Here is a 21,741-nt window from a genome sequence, read left to right on the forward strand (position 1 = left end):
TTAATTATTTGAAAGTGTCATGCCCCAAAATATAAGGTGTGACAGGCATGAGATATATATATACAAAACTCATATCTCATAAGCCTTAACTTAAGAAACTTTAAGTTTTTAAGCATAAACACATTTAATATAGAAATAGAATTATTATTTTCTTTTCAATATTTTTCATGCAAACAAAATTCATAATTTCCTACAAAAATTTCAGCAAAATCTTTCTTAAAAATGAGAATTCCCAAAATTTATCAACAACAAAGAAGAACAACATTTCAAACAAAGGAGCTTCGCTCCTTACCAAGAAATATGCAATCTTATAAGAAAGATGAGAATCCTACCTATAGCCAATGTGGAGCACCTAGGACTAAATCATTAAATTAATATAAAGTTCAATGTACATCAAATAAGATTTTCCTAAAATAATTCTTTCACTCCATTAATTCCAACGACAAAACATCTCAATAAATATCTAAGATAAAAAATATTTCTACAATGAATAACATCCCAAATTTAAAATTAAAGGAAATAAAAAAATATAAATGGAATAGCATGAGTTTAACAAAAACTGTTATTTACAATAGCAAGAGTTCGTACATCAAATAAAAATAAATTCATTTAAACATTTGATCCACAAACATCCTCTTGATGATAACACAACAATCATATTCTAAATTCTAACTATCAAGATTGTATCAAATAGTTAAGAGATGCATTGCTCATTATAAAGAAATCCATTCATAAAAGCTGGCTTATTAATGGGATTAGTTTTAAAACAATAATTTCAAAATTTTCTTTGGCAGGACTTTGTCAAAATGAATAACAAGTGTGAACATAATCTACGAAGATAAATAGCTAATCAACCATAGATGCACAGTCCACGAGAGTAACTAACTAGTAAAGCCTAGCTTAAAGTCACGAAATAAGCATGGCAAGAGCTACAAAATAAATGCAAGTATGAAACCCATGAATAACAAGCATGAGTACGATGCTCACGAATTGCCAAGCTAGCTAGGATTTAACCGTAGCACACCAAGGGTCAATGGAACTGCTGTTAACAACCAACGTTTTGATTTAACCATGGCACACCAAGAGATTGAGTTATAAATTTTTGGAGTTTGCCACTTAAGATCTAACTTGAATTAATTAGTTTTTTTGGGACCTCTTTGTCACTCTCCCTTTTGTTAATGTATTTTTTTAAATTCTAATTTCAGGTTGATTTTTAATTTTAATTATCACAATAAGATATTTTTTTACTATGGTAGAGAGTATGTATTTTGGAAAAATATATTTGAATATTTTTATTAGATTTAAAAATTTTCTATCATAATAAATATTTTTACTGGTTTTAGATTTCATTATCACAGTAGATATTGTTTAAAAATGTTTTAGCAAGTGAGGTGTTACATTTATGGCAGCAACTATGCCGTTTAGGCGCAATAATGGGTTAGAATGAGTAGAAAGAAGATGAGTGGGTGCGATTATAATGGGTGAAAGTGACTGCAGGTGGGTTTTTAATTTTGATAAACTTCAATTCATTCATCTATTTTTATATATGCAAGGGAGATTATTTTAATTAACATCAAATTTTACTATACAACACGTTATATAAAACAAAATTTGCATTACAAAGGACTAGTACAAGTTGCACATGGTGCTCAATTCCCATGCGTTACCTATGAAACAAGAAACTCAATCATGCATTCACGAGAGCACAAGGACATCTCCTACCATTTTTAAATACTTTTTTATCCTAATTAATACAAGTTGGAAGTTTCGGTGCTCATCACTACAACGAAGATCATCATCAGAGATGATAAGATTTGAACTATCCAGAATTTAATTTGGACGTCCAAATTTAAAGTTTTATTTTATATTTATTAAAATAATAAATATAATTTATAAAAAATCTAAAAATTTTTATAAACATGTTTATCACCAATTTGAGCAATATATATTTAATTTAAATAGTCTAATTAATATTACAAGTTTTAGAATTCTTATAAATTGATTATTCAAATGTATTTTGGACAGTTTAAATTTAATATTAAATTTTTTATAATTTTATTTTAGTAGCTACAATATTAAAAATATTGATAACTGAAAATTTTCAAAAATTTAAAAAAATTAGAAGTTAAAAATTTTAAATTTAAATCATTTAGAGTAAATTTATATAATAAATTTATAAAAATTTTAATATTAAATGTAGGCTATTCAAATTAAATATAAATTATCTAGATTGATGATAAAATATATTTATTAAAATTTTTATAATTTTATTTTAATAAATATAAAATAAAAACTTTAAATATGATATTAAATTCTAGACGGATTGTGTTGCACGTGATGCGCCATTTTCCATATATCTTGTTTTGAAACCAAAAAAAAAAAAAAAAACTAAGGGTTAATGTGCATTTTTGCCCTTGAAGTATTTTTCAAAGAGCATCTAACACCCAACATCCTAACATTTTTGTTAAAGTAATTTTGCCCTTAAAGTTATTAAAACGGAGCATTTTTGCACTTTTCGTCAAATTTTTAATGTTCACCTCACATGTTGACCATTAAAAAATTTGATGGAAAGAGCAAAAATACTCCATTTAAGTAACTTGAAAGGCAGAATTATTCCAACAAAAATGTTTGGATATTGGGTGCTTCTTGAAAAATACTTCAAGAGCAAAAATGCACCTTTATCCAAAAACTAAACGAGCAGTAGACCATAAACAAGTGTTTGAGGTGAAGCTAGCACTACTAGAAAAATGAAATTTAGCGAGGGATGAATCTCTCACTAAATGCCATTTTTCATAGTTAAATTGTATTTTAGCCAAGAATTTTATCCCTCGCTAAATTTATTGCTAAAAAAGGACTCGCTAAATTTAGCAAGAAATTGTATTTTTCTCGCTAATTAGTGAGGGATTTAGGGAGAGATTCAATCCCTCGCTAAAATTAGCTAGGGATTGAATCCCTTGCTAATCACTCTCTACTACTATTCAAAATTTGATAACTTTAGTTAGGAATTAGTCCACCACTAATCCCTCACTAAATATGTTTATATTTAAAAATAATTATGCCACATCACCCGCCATGTGTAATGTCAACTTGTGACATATCACTAACAACCTCATGCTTTGACAATCATCATGTCACCTACTATCCTGTGCCCTATCACCCACCACATGTGCGACAACTCATGACACGTCATTATCCACCTTGCACCATGTCACTTGCTCCTTACCATATCATATATTCATCATATTTATGCCAAAGCCAAGGTTTGAACTTTTGATCTCATACCTTCCAAGCTTTATACTCTCCTTCTTTGCCAGTTGAACTGAAAAGCACCTGCAATTATTATATAAGAAATTAAATATGTATATATATATATATATTATTTAACTACATAAATATATCAAATAATATATTATAAAAATAAACACATATACATATTAAATTTTATTTTCAATTATTAATATGTTAAAAATATTTTATATTTTATTTAAATTATTATTTATATTATATTTTTAATAAAATATTATTTTATTAATTAAAATTAACTTAAAATAAAGAAAATATTAAATAATTTTATTATGAATATTTTAGTTAATTTTTAAATTTAATTATCATTTTTAAATGAAAATAATTAAATGTATCATTACAAGTCATTGTCAAAAGTTAATTTTTTTTGTAATAATTAGCTAGGGATAGAATTTCTCATTAAATCCCTCGCTAATTATCTTATTTTAGAGAGAGATTAGCAGTCTCTCACTATTTTCTTCACTAATTCTCTTATTTTAGAGAGGGATTGACAGTCTCTCGCTATTTTCCTCGCTAATTCTCTTATTTTAGAAAGGGATTGATAGTTTCTCGTTATTTTCCTCGCTAATTCTCTTATTTTAGAGAGGGATTGACAGTCCCTCGCTAATTTTAAGTCAAGCTACGAAATCAACATCCCTCGTTAATTTTCTCGCTAACTTGGTATTTTAGAGAGGAATAGACGATCCCTCTCTAAATTTTCTCGCTAATTTACATTTTTCTAGTAGTGTAGGTGAGTGAGCTTTTTGATGGTCAGTGGGTAGAATGTTGGTAACAGATTCTCCCTCCTTTTTATCTTCACCTCCTGATCGCTACTAATCTCTTCTTTGTTTTGTCTTTAGTCTTCACCTCACATGTGAGGATGAGCATAGATCTAAACAACAACACTAACGAGGGATGGCTTGACAATGTGGATTTGGGAGATGGCGTTTAGGAATGGAGGAAGAGAGAATGACAAAGATGAGTCCGGTGGAGGACAGCGGTGTTGATGTGGACAGGTCGAGATCTTTAGAAATTTCAGATTAAGGCTGAGCATGAGTGTGCATGATTATTTAGAGTCAATTAAAATTGTTCAACCTCACTTTGTATCTGAATATTCTGTGTCATAATTTCTATGTGCAAATCCTTCGCCCTCATAAGAAGAAGATAATTATTGTTGAAGGGAGTGATGTGCGATTTGGTATGAGGAGGGAGAATTGATGTAGGGTTTGTGAGGGGTGTTGGGCTTGTGAGGAGAGAAGTGAGAGCGATTGAATTTAGAAAAAAAATTCATAATTAAAAGAAGCTGGTAAAAAATAAGAATTAAAAGAAAATGCAACACTTATGCACTTAGCTTTATTTAATTAAATCAAGACAAGTGAATTTTAATATGTCAATAATATTAATAATAAAAATTTATAAAATAAATAATTTATAAAAATTTCACATGTCTTTATTTAATTAGAATTAAGAACATTAAGTATATAAGTTTTCTTTTAAAAAAATACAAAAAGTATGTGTATTTTTTTATCTATTTACATGTTAAATTTTTTAATTTAAGAATTTATTTAACTTTTCATAATTGAATATTTTAAATTTTACATTTTCATTCTACCTTTTTAAAATTAATATTTTTATTTATCAATGTATTTTATATTTTGTAATCTACTTTTTTAAAAATTATAATTTTAAATTCAATACTTTTTTAAAAAATATTAAACTAGTTGCAAAAGTATATACAAGAAAATTCACATTTATTTTTATTATTATTATATATAAACTGACTTTTAAATCAAATCATTCAAATAAATTTTAATTTATTCAACTGATTTTTGAAAAAAAGATATTCAGACATAAATCACATTAAAGTTACAAACTTTTTTTCTATCCTCAATTTACTCTAACCTTAGTAGTGAATTTTTTTTAATCCAAACACATACTTGATCATGCATTTATGAAAGAAGATTGAAAACACGTAAATATTACACATTACCCTATTTGGATAAAGTAGCATTTTTAAAGTTATCTTGCACTCACTTCGAACCTATATATTAGTCATTTTTTTAAAATAAATTAATGATTATATATATTAGTTACTTTGGATTTAAAAACGGAACATTAATTGGCTGTTTTATAAAAACCACCCTTTATTACAAGTTCTGAGAACTTGTCTTCTCTTTTCAATTCATTTTCTAAGTAGCGTTAAACCAAAAGAGTTATTTCATTTTTAGACCATTTTAATGATTTCACTATTTCTTATTAATTTGGGTGAGATAGTTAGAAGTACTTACTCCAAAATGTCCAAAATATATAAGATATTTTCTATATTAGTTAATGTTACTCTAAAATGTACTCCCTCTATCTTTATCATAAAGAACCTCTAACTACTTCATTAGAATCAAGAAAATATAGTAAAGTCATTAATTTTGTTTCAAAATAGAATGAACTTCCAATTTTATCCATGTTAAAATGAAAATTTTTTAAATTTGTATTATATTCTATTTCATATGTAGTTAATGAGTTTAAATAAAGATAGCATGGTGAACAAAATGTAATTAATATCTTATTACACGCTTTATATTAAGAACTGAAAAATCTTTCTTGAAGACATCCTATAATAGAAATGAGAAGTAGGATACTTTACCAAAAAAAAAATCAATAGCTCAAAAATTTTTACACATATAATTATTAATTGTATTGTAGAAAGATATTATATAAAAAATTTAAAAATAATTAAGTTATTAGCTTGACATCACTCTACTCATGTCATGTTATTAAGGGTGAAAGTAAGTCAGATCCTTATCAGGGACCTACAGGTTGGCTTATTTCAAGCCAAGTCTATTTACTTAAATAGGCTATGCTAGATTTAGATCAGCCTTATTTTTAATAGGGCCTAGCCTTTGAATGTTATAGGCTAGTCTATTTACGTATACATTATTATATAATATATTATGTGTACATAATATGTAATATACAATATTTAATTTAAAAATTTGAATATAATCAATTCCATCCCCTTTCTTTAGTCCCTTCTTATTCTTCTTCTATATCAAAACTCAAAAGCATTAGACAGTTCTTCTTTACTTATGTTTTCTTATTATCTTTTGTATGATAAATTTAAAATATATTGGTTTCACCATTTGATATTTTATCAATATGTTCCTTTTCATTTCTAGTTGCTTGGTTATGTTTAATTTTTCAAAGAAAAATAACAATAAAATCTCTTTAAATTATATAAATAATATTTTGGTCCCTCAAAATGTTATAATTCTCCTGAAGTCCTTAAGGACTTTTTTGTTATTAAGGAATTAATATAAATAACTAAATTACCCTTAATTCAAATATCAATTGCCATTCACAAGTTTTGTTCTAAGATTTACAAATTTTCTTCTTAAAATCACAAAAATTCAACAACAATTTCTAAGTTTACATTTAAAATCCTGATATTCTTCAAATATTACAAATGTCAATTGCCATTCACAAGTTTTGTTTTAAGATTCACAATTTTTTTAAAAATCACAAGAATTTAACAGCATTTTGGAAGTTTGAATTAAAGGTAATTTAATCATTTATATTAATTTCTTAATGATAAAAAAATTCCTAAGGGCTTCAGAGGAATTATGACATTTCAAGGGATCAGAATGTCATTTATATAATTCAAAGAGATTTTATTGTCATTTTTTCAATTAGATTGGACTCATGCATGTATTGAATTTAATGTTGTTACTTTATTGTTATGTTTAATAATTCTAAAACTTATACAAGATCTTTAAAGCTTATAATATAAGTATATTTAAAAGGCATACTTTTAAGTAGGTTTTTAAATAGGTTTTCAGATCAGGCCAAACTTTAAATAAACTCAAGCATGAGCCTTGAAAAAAATTTTATATGAACTATAGGCTAAACTCAAACTACCAATCTCCTACAAAAGCTCAGCCTATTTGGCCAAATTAAAACCTGGTTTGACCCAACATATTTCCACTCTATTGTTGATTCCTCGAATCCGAAGAAAAACGTTGTCATTTCTCACTTGGGAGGATTGTGACAGAAGGGAAAATAAAACCAGGAGAAAGGACCATAATCTTGAAAGGATAACATGGATTTGAAAATATCAATATATATATATATATATATATTTTGTATTGGTCTTCAGAAGTCATCAGGAAATTTCAATCATCTGAACTTTGAAAAAGAAGGCAAGAGAATGGTATTGTGATATTTTCTATAAATTATATATTTTTTAAGACCATAGTCCTCTGTGGACTTTATTTCAACATTTAAAAATTATATCCAAATAATTGAACTTCTTAATTCTCGTGACCAATTTTCCCACAAATGTTAGCACAATTGGACACATCCATCAATATGTTATATAATTGGATAAATATAATTTTCATATTTTTAAATAATACTCCTTCTGTCTTAAATATATCTCATTCAATTTATATAAAAGTGGGTGAAAAAATAGAGTATATATTCATTATCTCATTTTTTTTGCAATAAAATTGAATAGTGGTGGATTTGAAAAAAAGAGTATAATTTTTTTAGAAAAAAAAACTTAAGGTTGTTACCTAGTTATAACTATATATTTTTATTCATAATATTCTGTAAAAAAAAAGATCTTATATTTAGGACATGAGGAAGTATAACTAAGTAAAAAACTTGTTTGATAGAACCGTAAATTAAAAAAAAAGTGTCCATTCTGTAAATAAATTTAGCTCTAAGACAAATGTGATTTCATAGTCATAGACACAGAATTTATTGTATTATTGTATCCCAGTGAGGTCTATAAGTACCATGGACACCAACGAACGAAGAGCACACGAGCAATCCCTCTCTCTCTCTCTCTCTCTCCCCCCCCCCTCTGTGTGTGTGTGTGTGTCTCATCATTTGTCTAAGATCTTCATTGGTGGTTAAGTAATGGAAGCAACAGTGTCACACCCCAAAAATAAAGGTGTGGCAAGCTCAGGAGAAAGCCATATCCCTTAAGCCTAAAAACTACAAAATTGTTTTTAATCATACATGTATATCATTTAACAAAGGTCAAAAGCTTTTGAAGAAAATTTGGCAAAGTTTACTCTATAAATGAATCCTCTGAAGGTTTTATAACAATGGAATCAATACAATACAATTTAATTGAATTAGAGCTCTACACTAAACAATGGTTATACACCATAGTTCAAGAAAGCAAGGACCTTGCATATAACCTATGTGGAACACCTAGGACAGACCGTCAAATTAATATAAGGTTAAAATTACTTCTGAGTTGGAATTTGTCCAAAAATAGTTCTTCCTCCTCGAATTAGTGATAAAGCCGTTCAATGATCATCTTGAGATGCAAGTTCAACTAATCTACTTGAAGCCATTTTTTTTTTAAATGAATAATGTCCCCATAATAAAAATTAAGCGAATGCATATAACTAATTTCAAGAAATTATATACACAATTGAAAGAAGAATAATTCAATGTAATATAGTATAATCTCTAAATCCTGGAATCAAAATATTTTCATCAACATCATAAATCATCAATCCCTAAATAGAAATAACAAAATATCATAGAACTTGACTATAATAAATAGAAAAGGGCAGCAACATTGGCTGACTGAACCCAACCGAGAATATAACATCAAATTCAGAAATCACTAGATCAAAATAAATGGGACTGCTTAACATTTATTTATTTATTTTGAAAGATTGAATAGATTTATAAACAGAGAATGTGGCAACGTTTATGAATTTATTAAAGATAACCATTTAAAGTAACAGGAGCACATATCTCATATACCAAACAATTCTATATAAATATATGAACTTATATATTCTCGAATAATGATTACAAAACAATCAAGTTTCATTTTTAAGTTACAACATCTGTTTTAACCAATTAAGTATAACTCAATATATATAGAATCCCTAAAGGAAGAAAAATAACCACTTGTTTCACATAATCATTTTAAAAGAAATAAATTTTGAAACTCATTCTTTAGTAGGACTAATCAAAATGGATAACAAGTATGGACAAACAATTCATGAGGGTAAATAACCAATAAGCATAGATATAGAGTCTACGAGGGTAAATAACTAACAAGCGCAGCTTAAAATCATGAAATAATTAACTGCAACTAGAAGTCACAAAACAAGTGCAAGTATGAAGCCTACAAATAATAAACATGAGAAACAATGTTCACGAGTAACAAGCATGAGTGCAAAGCTCACAAATAATTAGCTAGCAAGGTTTTAAACAAGGTGCATTAAGAACTAACGGAATTGACTAGCGTTTTGAAATCAATCCCTTGAAAACAATTTTCAAATATGTGAGAAAATAATCATTTTCAAGATAAAATTTTTTATTATCAATATCAAACTCGCGTGATCCTTTTAAAACATCAATCCTTTCAAAATCACCTTTCATAATCTCCTTTTAAAAAAAATCCATGCATGACTTCATCAACCAAAAATCATTTTAAAATAAATAAATAAATTTTCTTTTCCCAACAAAACTAATCATATTTTGTATTCAAGAAATTCTTCCAACTTTTCCATGCATGGATCATAATGTTTAATCAACCATTAAGTCATAAAATCAATCATCATCAGTATATTAAATAGACAAGAATGTTCAATGATAGGATAATTCTAGCTCTTCCTCTAAAAACCAATTAGTATATATATTCAGACTCAATCCAATCACAATAACCTATATTAGAAATAAAATTATACCAGTATACATGTGAATATGCTTAAACAATATTTGACAAAAAGGAATTTTGTGTACAATTTAATTGAGATGCTATTCATTTGCCTAAGATATTCCCAAATACATAATTTAAGAAAAGAAGCTTTGCTGTGTTCCAAAATTCTTATCTCAATGTAGCCTAACCTTTGCAGATACACATATTCATCAACATTCCACAGAGCCAAGCCAATATAAAACTCCTCCACTCCCATTCACAAATCACAACTGACAACTATCCAAACTGGGTAATTAATTTACAAGAATGAGCACGAAACTCCAATATGCCATTGCCTTTCCAAACTGCCTAGACTTCTATTGATGATACCGTTTACAACTCAAGAATGAGTAATAAGGAGAAGAATTGAAGATCATGCTACCTATGCATCGCTGGATTGTTAATCTCTTTTAAGTCAATATGCAACCTAATATTTGTAGATTCACCAATCCCAATCACACACCAACTAAGATAACCATCCCCAAAAAAAAAAAATGAAACATTGGGCAGACGCTTTACTAAATATTAAGCATTAAATCCAATTATCACATAGAACAAACCACATCATAAATTCAAGTATCAAAAGCTTGATTAGATCTCACTTAAAGCTAAACTAACAATGGACATGGGCAACAGCAAAAAGCAGTCAAATTTCAAATCATAATTTGCAATTCCATGTCCAAATGTGTAAATTACCTACTAGATCAAATATACATAGAAAGAGAGAGACAGAACAGAAATCAAATTTGAGGAGCAACCATACAATAACAGTCCTACTCTTTAAATATCATTCTAAAAAATTTTCCAATCATCAGCATTTAAATTTGATATGCTTCCCAAATACACTTCTTTATTAAAAAAACAATTTAAATCCTAAAAAAAAGAACAACATTTAAATCAATTTCCTTCCTTGGGTAACCAAATTGCTTAAGACATCATTACGTCAATTGCTTAACTAGAATGAGTTACCAAGTTTTCAATTTAAGTTTGTTTGAAAAGTAAGCTCTCCTTTGTACTCACAACAGTTGATTCAGAAGAAAATAAATAAAAATTCCAGCAACAACCCAGATTCACAAAACTCACTCATGACTGACGCAAGGAAGAGAAGATTAGGCTTGAACGTACAATTAAAGCACCCAATCTGTCGTGCTTCCACTAAACGGAATTTCAGAAAATAAAACTTCAAGCAAAACTCATCTAACAAAGCTGTAGCTAAAATAAAACTTCCTCTTTCAGTCACCAAAACAACCAGCATATATAAAAGAAAAGAGAGAATAAGACTCCTATAAACCCATACCAGCATCGACGACCGACGACGGCTGATAGCAAGACTAAGGCAAGGTGAACAGCGCTGCAACAAGGAAGGAGGAGGAGGAGGAGAAGAGGGTCCGACGCACTCCACCCCACAGCAAGGACAAAGAAGGAAGAGTGGTTGCGGCACCTCCAAAGCAACGCACGAACAAGGAAGGAAGGGAAAGAATTCAGACACTCCAGCGATGGTCCGCGATACTGCGATGGTGGAGAACGACGGAGGAATGATAGAGGCCGAAGGGAAAAAGGGTAAGGAAGGGTATTCGAAATTCTCCTCTCCCCTGCCGTAGAGTTCGCTGCTTCTGAAATACAGAAGAGGGGAGGAAAAAATCTGGTTGATGATAAAGGTATAATGGTAATTTTACATAGGTTAAATGAAAAATAAAACTCTTGTCCTGCACCGGTCAGATTGGAACTCACGACCTACAGATACATAACCATCACAACATCCACTAAGATACCAATTCACCTTCTTCAGTTGGTTCCAAAATATAAAATCCTATAATCAAAATGTCTTTTCACTAATTTTAGTCTGACTTGTATTTTTATTTATTATTATTTTTTATTTTGGGTTATTACAAACAGCAAAGCTACCACCTCCATCAGCTGGGAATGTTATCACTATTCTCAGTATTGACGGAGGTGGGGTTAGAGGGATCATACCTGCTATCCTACTTATGAAACTAGAGGAAGAGTTGCAGGTACGCACATTGTTATTATAGTATGTAAATTTGGGTCAACTCATCCATTGAATTAAGATATGATGTTCTCTATTTTTTATTTGATTCAGAAAGCTTCTGGAGATGAGAATGCCAGGATTGCAGACTATTTGGACGTGATCGCAGGAACTAGCACAGGTGGAATCATCACCGCAATGCTCACAGCTCCAGATGGGAACCATCGTCCAATGTTTTCTGCTCCACAAATCAAAGATTTCTATAGAAATGAATCCCCACAAATTTTCCCCCCAAACAAGTATGTAAATTTTAAATTTGTATGACTAAATATCCTTTAAAGTAATTATGTGATGAGAAACCCAAGCACTGTTTATGGTTTCAGCTGTTCAATTTTGAATTTTTTATATGATACTCACGTACTCCTTTTCAATATTGTTTTGTTCAAGTTGGTTCCAATCTATCTGGCACTATCTCTACAAGCCTAAGTACGATGGAGAGTATTTACATAGTTCACTACAGTACCATCTGGATGGAAAAAGACTGCATGACACATTGACTAGGGTTGTAATCCCAACATTCGATATGAAAGAAGTTCGACCCACTATTTTCTCAAGCTTGAAGGTGCGTGCGTCTGTGTGTGTGTATATATATAATAATCATATTCATTCTCCATTGAAACCATCTTAATTATGAAATAGATTTAAAGGGTTGAAATTTTGTTGCAATAATTTGCTGCAATGATCATCAAAAGTTGATAATTAATAAACTTGGATGGATATGGACGATGCAGCTCCCCGGTGGCTAATTAGATGCCCAGCTGTCAGATATTTGCATTGGAACTTCAGCTGCGCCAACCTATCTACCACCTTATTATTTCAAAGATGGTGAAACAGAATTCAATTTGATTGATGGTGGTATCATAGCCAATAATCCTGTAAGCTAATTAATAACTCCCATGCATATATATGTTTAAAACTATGACATATAATTTATTAAATTTGAAAGGACTTGAAAACATTGTAGGCATTGATTGCTATAAGTGAGGTGACACAACAAATAACAAAGAACAATCCAGATTTCTCAACTTTTAAGCCAAACGACTACAAGAGTATGGTGTTGGTATCATTTGGAACTGGATTCCTGAAACCCAATGTTTATAATGCCATAGATGCACAGAAGTGGGGTATTTTGAAATGGGCTAAACCTGCTATTGAATTTGCACTTGATGGAAGTCAAGACCTTGTTGATTACCGTCTTGCATCTGTTTTCCGTGCCCTTAGTGCTGAGAGCAACTACCTTCGAATTCAGGTACATCCATCATCTCATATTTTATTATCCACACTTCAACGCATGGCTATGTATGCATGTTATTGTTAGGAACCAATGTGAGTGGACTTGAGTACATATAAGAATTCTCATACTAGATAAAATTAGGTTTCACAATTAATATATAATAAAAAAGGAGGAACAATAAACTTGAGTCTTAAGATTTGAATTATGATGTGGTGTTCTTTTGTATCAGAGCCAAGTTTTGCCAAAGACAATTTGAAAGCCTATTATTACACACACATTTGACTAAACCATTTATTTCATTCATATTCTGCAGACGGATGTATTGACTGAAAATATGGCTGATTTGGATTGCGCTACTAAGGAGAACTTGGACGATCTTGAAGCTTTAGCAAATAGTCTGTTAAACCAAACAGAGACGAGGATGAACTTGGACACCTTCAAGCTTGAACCTATACCCGGTGGTTCAACAAATGCAGAGGCTATTAAGAAGTAAATATATATATATATATACATAGCCCTAACATATAGCTTATTTCTTTAGAGTTTACTTGCACAACTTGAAAACCTTGCTAGATCAAACAAGAATCTTAGTATCTTACTTTGGCATCTTCAATATATAGTTCTTAATGTCTGGTTATTGAGTCTCTTTTGTTTTGTTATCGATGTAGGATGGCTGAGATACTTGTCAAGGAGAGGAGAGAACGTCTACAGAAAAATATAAGCTGAATGTACACACAAGTCAATAAGTAAAGTCGTTCGATAATGCCATTATATAAGGCATTAAAGTTGGTAATATTGGAGTCAATAATTAAAGTCGGTCCGTGATTTTGTTTAAGGCTTTGATAGTGTGATGGTGTTAAGTTGATTGTGTGTGGTTTAATGATTGTGTAATGGCTTGAGAGAATAAGTAGTGATCCTGTTGGGTCCAGCTGTGTGGTACCTTGTTGATTTCAGTCGTGTGGTATTGTGGTTTAAGGATGTTGTATTCGGTTCTAAATTTGAATACAATAATACAACCTATATTGTGTGTTCAGTTGCTATGTGTGTGTACTCCCTCGAATCCAAATTATAAGCATTTTTTAGTTAATTTTGATCTAAAATATAAGTAATTTAGTATTTGTAAAAATTTGTTTTTTCCATTTTATCCCTTCTATTTAATCTAGATTCTTGTGCCAGTGAATTAATGACTTTCTTCTCACTCATCATAAATTGGAATTAAGGGTAAAAAAATGAAAACAATACTCCCTCCATCCTTATATATCCCTCTATCTTTATATATAAGACAATTTCTAGAAACTTATTTTGTCCATAAATAGAGGGGTGTCATGATATTTTCAAGCAATTAGACAATTTTGCTCTTATCTTGAAAAAAAAAAAAGAGAACCCACTAGGCCCCCACTATGATATTAATTGACATTATTAGGGACAACATTGAAAAATTATTATGATTTCAACTACATAATAAACTTTTATTGATATAGGGAATTCAGTTAAAAACACCTTATGTATAAGATGAAGAGAGTATATATTTTCATGAGAATAAGAATTTTATTGGTTTGCAAATATTATTAAGGCTACTTATATTTTAGACCGGAGTATCTATTAGAAAAGTTTCATATATAATTATAAACCGCCCCATTGAGTATAAAGATGTATCAATATATATATACACATAATTCAATGATAAATGTATGAAAAGTTGTTCAGATTAACAAAATAAATTAACAAAAAATCTTATCGTAAATTTTAAAAGGGGAAACTTCGCCAGAAATCCAAATTATTGGTCATCTTATTTATGAGTATTTAACTAGCTTTTTTTTTTGGCCCTTCTCAGGAATTATTTAGTTTTAAATATATAAATAACATGAAAATATATTCAATAATTTGATTTTAAATTATTTTGATAATTTTAATTTTAATGTAACTTTTGCCTTCAAATTACTTTTATAAAGATAATAGGTAATTACATTGAAAATTATATATTTTGACAAAAAGGTATTATAGCTGTTATGATTTTTGCTTCTTTTCTCTTCTCTTTGTTATTTTTTTCATTCAAACAAAAGGAGTGACAATATTTTTTTAGGTTTTATTTTCTCTCCATTTTCTTGAGTTATAAATAATGTGATCTTTTATAAGAACTTTTATTATATATAAATATAAATATAGATGCATGATTTAAAACCATGTGGTACTTATTGGATTCATTTTGGAAATAGTTTTTGCTTCCAAAATTTTAATCCTATATTTAAATGTGCATAAATGAGAAGTTAGGCTTGGTTTGGATAGGAAAAATTGAAGGAAAATAGTGAAAAAATTAGAAAGGAAAAGTTTTTAAAACATTGAAATGTAATTACTTGTTCATCACTAGGGGAAAGAGAAAGGGTTGAGATAATCTTCTAACCTCGAATCCATCTAGAATGATTCAATGTTGTCTTAGTCGTAAGAATGGAAGTAAGCTACGCGGCCTATCAAGGGTTTAGCTTGTTCTATTCACTACTACTACTACCAAAAAAAAAAAAGACATAAATGATGGTTATTTAATTTTGCCTATAAATGACAGCTAACAACTATCATTTATAGACTTGTCATTTAAAGTTTATTCCTTTATATGATAGTTATATCCCGTCATATATATTTGACTATATATGATGGTTAAATGTCCTTATCATATAAGGATTCTTCCATTATAATTATTCTAGATGAACAAAAGAAAATATGACGATTATTGTACCATCATATATGGGCACAATATATGATGGTTATTTACAATAATTGTCATATATTATAACAAAAAAGATATTTATTTAAATAACTGTCATTTTTTACTTTTATTTTTTACATAGGGGTTTGTTTTTATAACAACCACTTGTAATAGTCATGCAAAATTTATATTCAAACAACAATAGTAGCAGTTCCAAACAATAACAATATCAATTTGAACTTATATTGAAATCAATTCACAATGAAACAAAAAATAGAACTCATTAAAATTAGGGAAAAGATTCGAATATAATTACCAATGATTGAAATCAATTCATGTTGATATTTCAATGAAGCTAAAAGGCAACCAAAATAAATAAAAAAAGGACAGAGGGAGAGAGGACGCGATGAAGGATAGGGAAATAAATAATAAAAGAATAAGCATGTGAATCATAAGGGATGCAATAATTGAACAGCACCTGTTGATGTTTGGTAGCTTCGGAGAACACGGGACAAATCTTGAAGAAAAGGGGCAATCAAATTAAAGTTGCCATCTTTTTTATGGCCCTTGACTTGTAAAAATCGTGAGGATTATACAGCCAACTAGTATTATTAAAACCTCACACCTTTTCTTCTTAAATGTATGACAAACTTTGTTCTAGATCTGAGCAAATGGATGACGAGTTTTGTTCTAGATCTGAGTGAACAAATGATGAAAATGGTGAATTGGCTAGCACTTCAAATGGACTAGTAGATCTGGATGAACAACAGCAAAGTCATGCTGAATAAAATAAGCAACAAATGAGCAGAAAGTTACACAAGTAAAATCAACTAATAAAACAACCCACAACATTGAATAAATCATTCCCACAACCAAGAAATCAATGGATATTGAAAGAAAAGAAGAAAAAGCAAAGAAACACATCTTAAACCAGGAAGGATTGAAACCTAAAGAGAATGAAAACAAGATGACGAACGACAGTGTAGGTAGCAACAACTTCATGACGGAGGAACTCATGGTGGCTGACGGCAACAATGGAGGAAGTTGTGGGAGTTTTTTTTTTAAAATTTTTTGTGCAAGTGGAGAAGAGAATAGGAGAGGAAGACAATTGGGCGTGAACCAAAAATGAACTAACATAGCATTTTAAAAGGGAAAAAATGACCAGTGTTTAAATGCATGTTGTTTTATTCCCAAATAAATGATGGGTGTCTCAAACACCTGCCATTTATTGTGAAGACTTTAAATGATGAGTGTTTGAAACACCCATCATTTAAAGTTTAAATTTAAATTTTTAATTTTTTAATTTTTTTACTAATTAGAATATGAAATGTTATATGATGGGTGTTTTTATTTAAAATTTTCACAATAAATGACTGGTGTTTGAAACACCCATCATTTATTGTTTAAATTTTTTAATTTTTTTAAAAAACTGGATTTTAAGCTTTATCTGACAGGTAGAAAATACTAAATAATAGGTGTTGAAAATACTCCTAATTTATTTTCTAACCATCATCCATCTCACTTATATATATATATATATATATATATGACATATGACATTTTTTTTTAACTGTCATTTTTTTTAGCATCTTATATCCAAATTTTTGTAGTAGTGATTTTACGCCTATCCTGACTTATTTATTAAACAGATTAGCCCAAGTTTAGTCATTTGATTAGATCTATCTAGATAAATATGTCTAATCTATTTTTTCAAGGCCTAGCCCATGTAAGTTTATTTACGTATATGTTATTATTATATAATTTATTACACACACACATATATGATTTGTATATATAATATTTCATTTAAGAATTAGAACATAATTCACTCCACCCCTTTTTTCAACCTTTCTTATGTTTACTTCCTCCAATCGAATTGAAAGTCGAAACCATTAGACAAGTTTTTTCCTTACATATGTTCATTTTTATTAGCTTTTGTATAATGAATTAATGATGTAACTGATTTTACCCCATTTGATTTTTAGTCGTTCCATTCTTTTTTATTTCTGATTTCTTCGTTATTTTTTCATTTAGATTGGACTCAATGTCTTATTAATAATTGAAACTCCTAAATTTGCGTTACCTAAATTGATATCTTCTACTCATTCTTTGAAAAACTTTGTTGAAACAGAACTATAATTAATTCAATGATTTGGGACCTCATAGTGATTCTCCCCAACAAAAATAATGAAGCAAGGCTTGAGGCCCATCTCACATGTTGAAAAACAAGAGTCTCACACTCGTTATATATGACTTAAATTTGTTGATCATTATTTCACGGGCCTTCTAAAGCTAGCCAATTTATGCAGTATTTGCCTCTCTAAATATGTGAGATGTCAATCAAATGTGCTCTTTTAAGTTTCACGTGAAACGATAAACCAATTGTTTCTAAACAGATGGTAATAAATATATTAATTAGACAACGAGATAAACACAAAGAACGCTATATCTCTTTTAATAATTTATTGTAAAAATGAGATCTCTAATGTCCAGAGAAAAGTTTTTTTTTTTTTTTGGAAAGAAGTACACAGCTCATTGGGGTTTCACTAAGATCACTGTAAGATGAGATTCCTTGTGTCCCCCTCCCACATCCCCAAATCTATTAATTATGCGGATTCATATATAGGAAACGGGAGTATTTATAACTAAAAAAATGAAAATCAAGATGAGCAAATAATTAAAGATATAATATATAGTATTACATACAATATTAATCTATTATATATGTAATCTCTATTAAATTTGTCTTTAACGCTTAGCTTCTCGATTAATTACAGACGGAATTTTATTGAAAATTGTCTTCATCTGTGTGAATGCTTTCCATCCTTCAATTATCAAATAATTATAGTAAATTAGTGTGTGTGTGTGTGTGTGTGTGTGTGAGATGATAAACCTATACTTTATAGATTAAATTTCAAGTGTCTGAGGGTATCTAAGGATTGAATGTGAAACGTTTGTAAACAATAGGAAGCCATTTGGAAAAATAAATTATTAGGACTAAAGTGAAACTATGATAATTATAGGGAATAAACGGTGACATTTATATATAATTTATATATATTAGAAAATAACTTGTGTTTAATTAATTTGAGCCGTTAATTTATACATATAGTAAAAGACCCAAAAATTATGGACAATAACTAAAAAAATGAAAGAAAACAATCGAGAAAATTCACCGCGGTGGAAGGCTAGTTTCAAAATGAATGTAGCCTTCTCAGTATCATCTGCCATGGTATATGGCATAAATTTTTTTTTTTTTAAATTAGACGTTCAGACTCATGTAAAAAAAAAGAAGAAACAGAAAAAAGGAAGAGCACGCCACTTGCTCTATTAGGGCACAAGATTTTGAGGGCTTTGGGAAGATTTGGTAGCTTCTAATCATGACGGTAAGTCTTCCCTACCCTTTATCTTCCTCTCTACTCCATTCTTGAGTTAGGATTTGTAGTTAGGAAGTGATTTTTGGACTTATGAGGCTATGGGTCCGAACCCATAGACTTAAATGAAATTAATGAAAATTGTTTGAGTTAATTGAACCTAGTATTGATGGTTTTAGGTATCATAAGCTTGGGATCATAATGTTGGATTGAATTTGGTGGTTGGGAGGCCATAAATGTGGTTGTTAAAGAGTTATGATAGCCTTTAATAGTCTCAAATGAGTTTAATAAGAGAAATCAAAATATCATACCTTCTTATGATAGATAAGAACCTTCAAGTAAATAGTACGGAACCTTTTAAGTCTATGCCTTACACAAATTCATTAAAAGCTTGTATTGATAACATGTTATGAATAAAATATAGGGACAATATAAATGAGAAGAAAGAGGAGGAGGAGGGAGGAAGAATGGAGGCAATAGAATGAGGATGAATTCTTGCATTCTCTTTCATACTTCCAATAATACAAATGAATGCCATATATATATATATATATATATAGGCAAACGCTTACAACTCAAAGGTCTAAACAATTGATTATCAATAATGTACCATGAAGAAGACCTGAATTCTATGTGGGAAGATGAAGCTTAAGAATCTCATGAGTCACAACTTTTGAGTAATGTGAGGTAATATGGGGAGATGAACATTCTTATAATTATAACATGGAGAGATGGACATCCACACATAATATTTATATTTATAACATTTTTTTTACATAAACCAAAATAATAATTAAGAAATCCGAGCTTTTCTAAAAGCAATCTAATACTTTCCTGAAATTCGCCTGAAGCTCTTTCTATATGTATTTCCTCTATTCTTATGTTTTGATTTGTATTTCCATTTTGTCTCTAAATATGTACTTATACAATTTAAAATTTTTAGGTATAATAATGAATTTCTTCAAATAATACCCTTCTAAGAAAATACAATTTCCTATCCCACCTTTTAATTACATCTTTGTATTAAATGTTGTAGTATTAAATAGAAAGTAAAAATGGAAAAAAAAAAAGCCGTTACCTTCTGCATCTCCGTCCTTCTTTTTGGATTATGTGCATTTTTATTTATTTTTAATTATGGATTAAATAGAAAATTTGCCCCTAAACTATAAGTATGAGAGAATCTAGGACCTTAAACTCATTTTTTTATGCAATATATCACTTTAACATTTTAAAGCAGTGCAATATTACCCCTACTATTAATGAATGTTAACTTTACTCTTTATTTTTTTTTATAGTTTTCATTCTTATGCAACTACATTACCTCTACTATTACAAATATTATTAAAAAAATTTTCTTAGTCCTTTTCTATAATTTCTTGTGTCCTGTCAACTAATGGTTTTGAAAATTTTGAGTTCTTTTTTAATTTTTAAGGACCTTTTTTTTGTAATTTTTTAGTTAACTAACGGTCAAAGTTAATTTTTATTAATGATAGGAGTGACATTGTACAATTTTCAAAAGTTAAAAAGCAACATTGTTTCAAAAATGAGTTTAGAATTCCATACATTCTTAGACCAATAATTTAGGGGTGAAATTGCTTTTAAACCTTCAAGTATCATTTGGATTGATGATTTTGGATTGCATTTCAAATCTCACATTTGAAATCAAAGTATTTAAAATCTTTTGTTTGGGTAGTTTAAAAAAATCCAAATAAAGAATAAAGATGAAATGAGATTCAAAAAGAAAAATAAAAAATTACATATGAAGAGTTTATTTTTATTTTTTAATTGACAAGAGATGAGAAAAGATAAGAAAGTCATAGACGTACTAAAAGTGAAAATGGGAAGAAAACGATATGTTTGAAATGATTATAAATTTAAATAACTAGGTTATAGAGGAAATTTGAAATTACAAGAAAAAATATAATTTGAAATGGATTTGATGAAATTAAATCCAAATCTATAAAAAATTTGTACCTAAACGAGAGATTTGATCCAAATTTAAATTCATATTAATCAAGACATGAACACCATTCATTGTTTCTTACATAATTCATCGGGCTCCACGTACTTTTTAGTAATATTTAAATGTTAAAAATTAAACTGGATGCAATCTTCAAAACTTTAAATCATTATGTCACTTGTTTATCTAATTGGAAATGTGTTTGGGTTCGGGTTAATACCTACTTCACTTTTGTTTAAAAAAGAAAAGGCTAATTGTTACGCCCCAATATAAAAGTGGCTGGCATGAAATATGAGTATAAAACACAGATTCCTTAAGCCTTAGTTTTTTAAAAAATTTATTTATTTTATTTTCTCTTTCTTTTTTTTATCATAATTATATTTATATTGAATTTAGGATATCCTTAGTGTGTT

The 21,741-nt window shown here is 29.0% G+C and overlaps 1 pseudogene; it reads left to right on the forward strand.

Annotated features, from left to right (window-relative positions):
- The first annotated feature begins 11,508 nt into the window (after positions 1–11,508).
- LOC129289117 (patatin-like protein 2) lies at positions 11,509–14,319 on the forward strand (annotated as a pseudogene).
- Positions 14,320–21,741: the final 7,422 nt, after the last annotated feature.

The sequence above is a fragment of the Prosopis cineraria genome, unplaced genomic scaffold (assembly GCF_029017545.1).
Source record: "Prosopis cineraria cultivar Desert tree isolate PC_DT_omini unplaced genomic scaffold, ASM2901754v1 PC12, whole genome shotgun sequence".
Taxonomy (NCBI): domain Eukaryota; kingdom Viridiplantae; phylum Streptophyta; class Magnoliopsida; order Fabales; family Fabaceae; genus Prosopis; species Prosopis cineraria.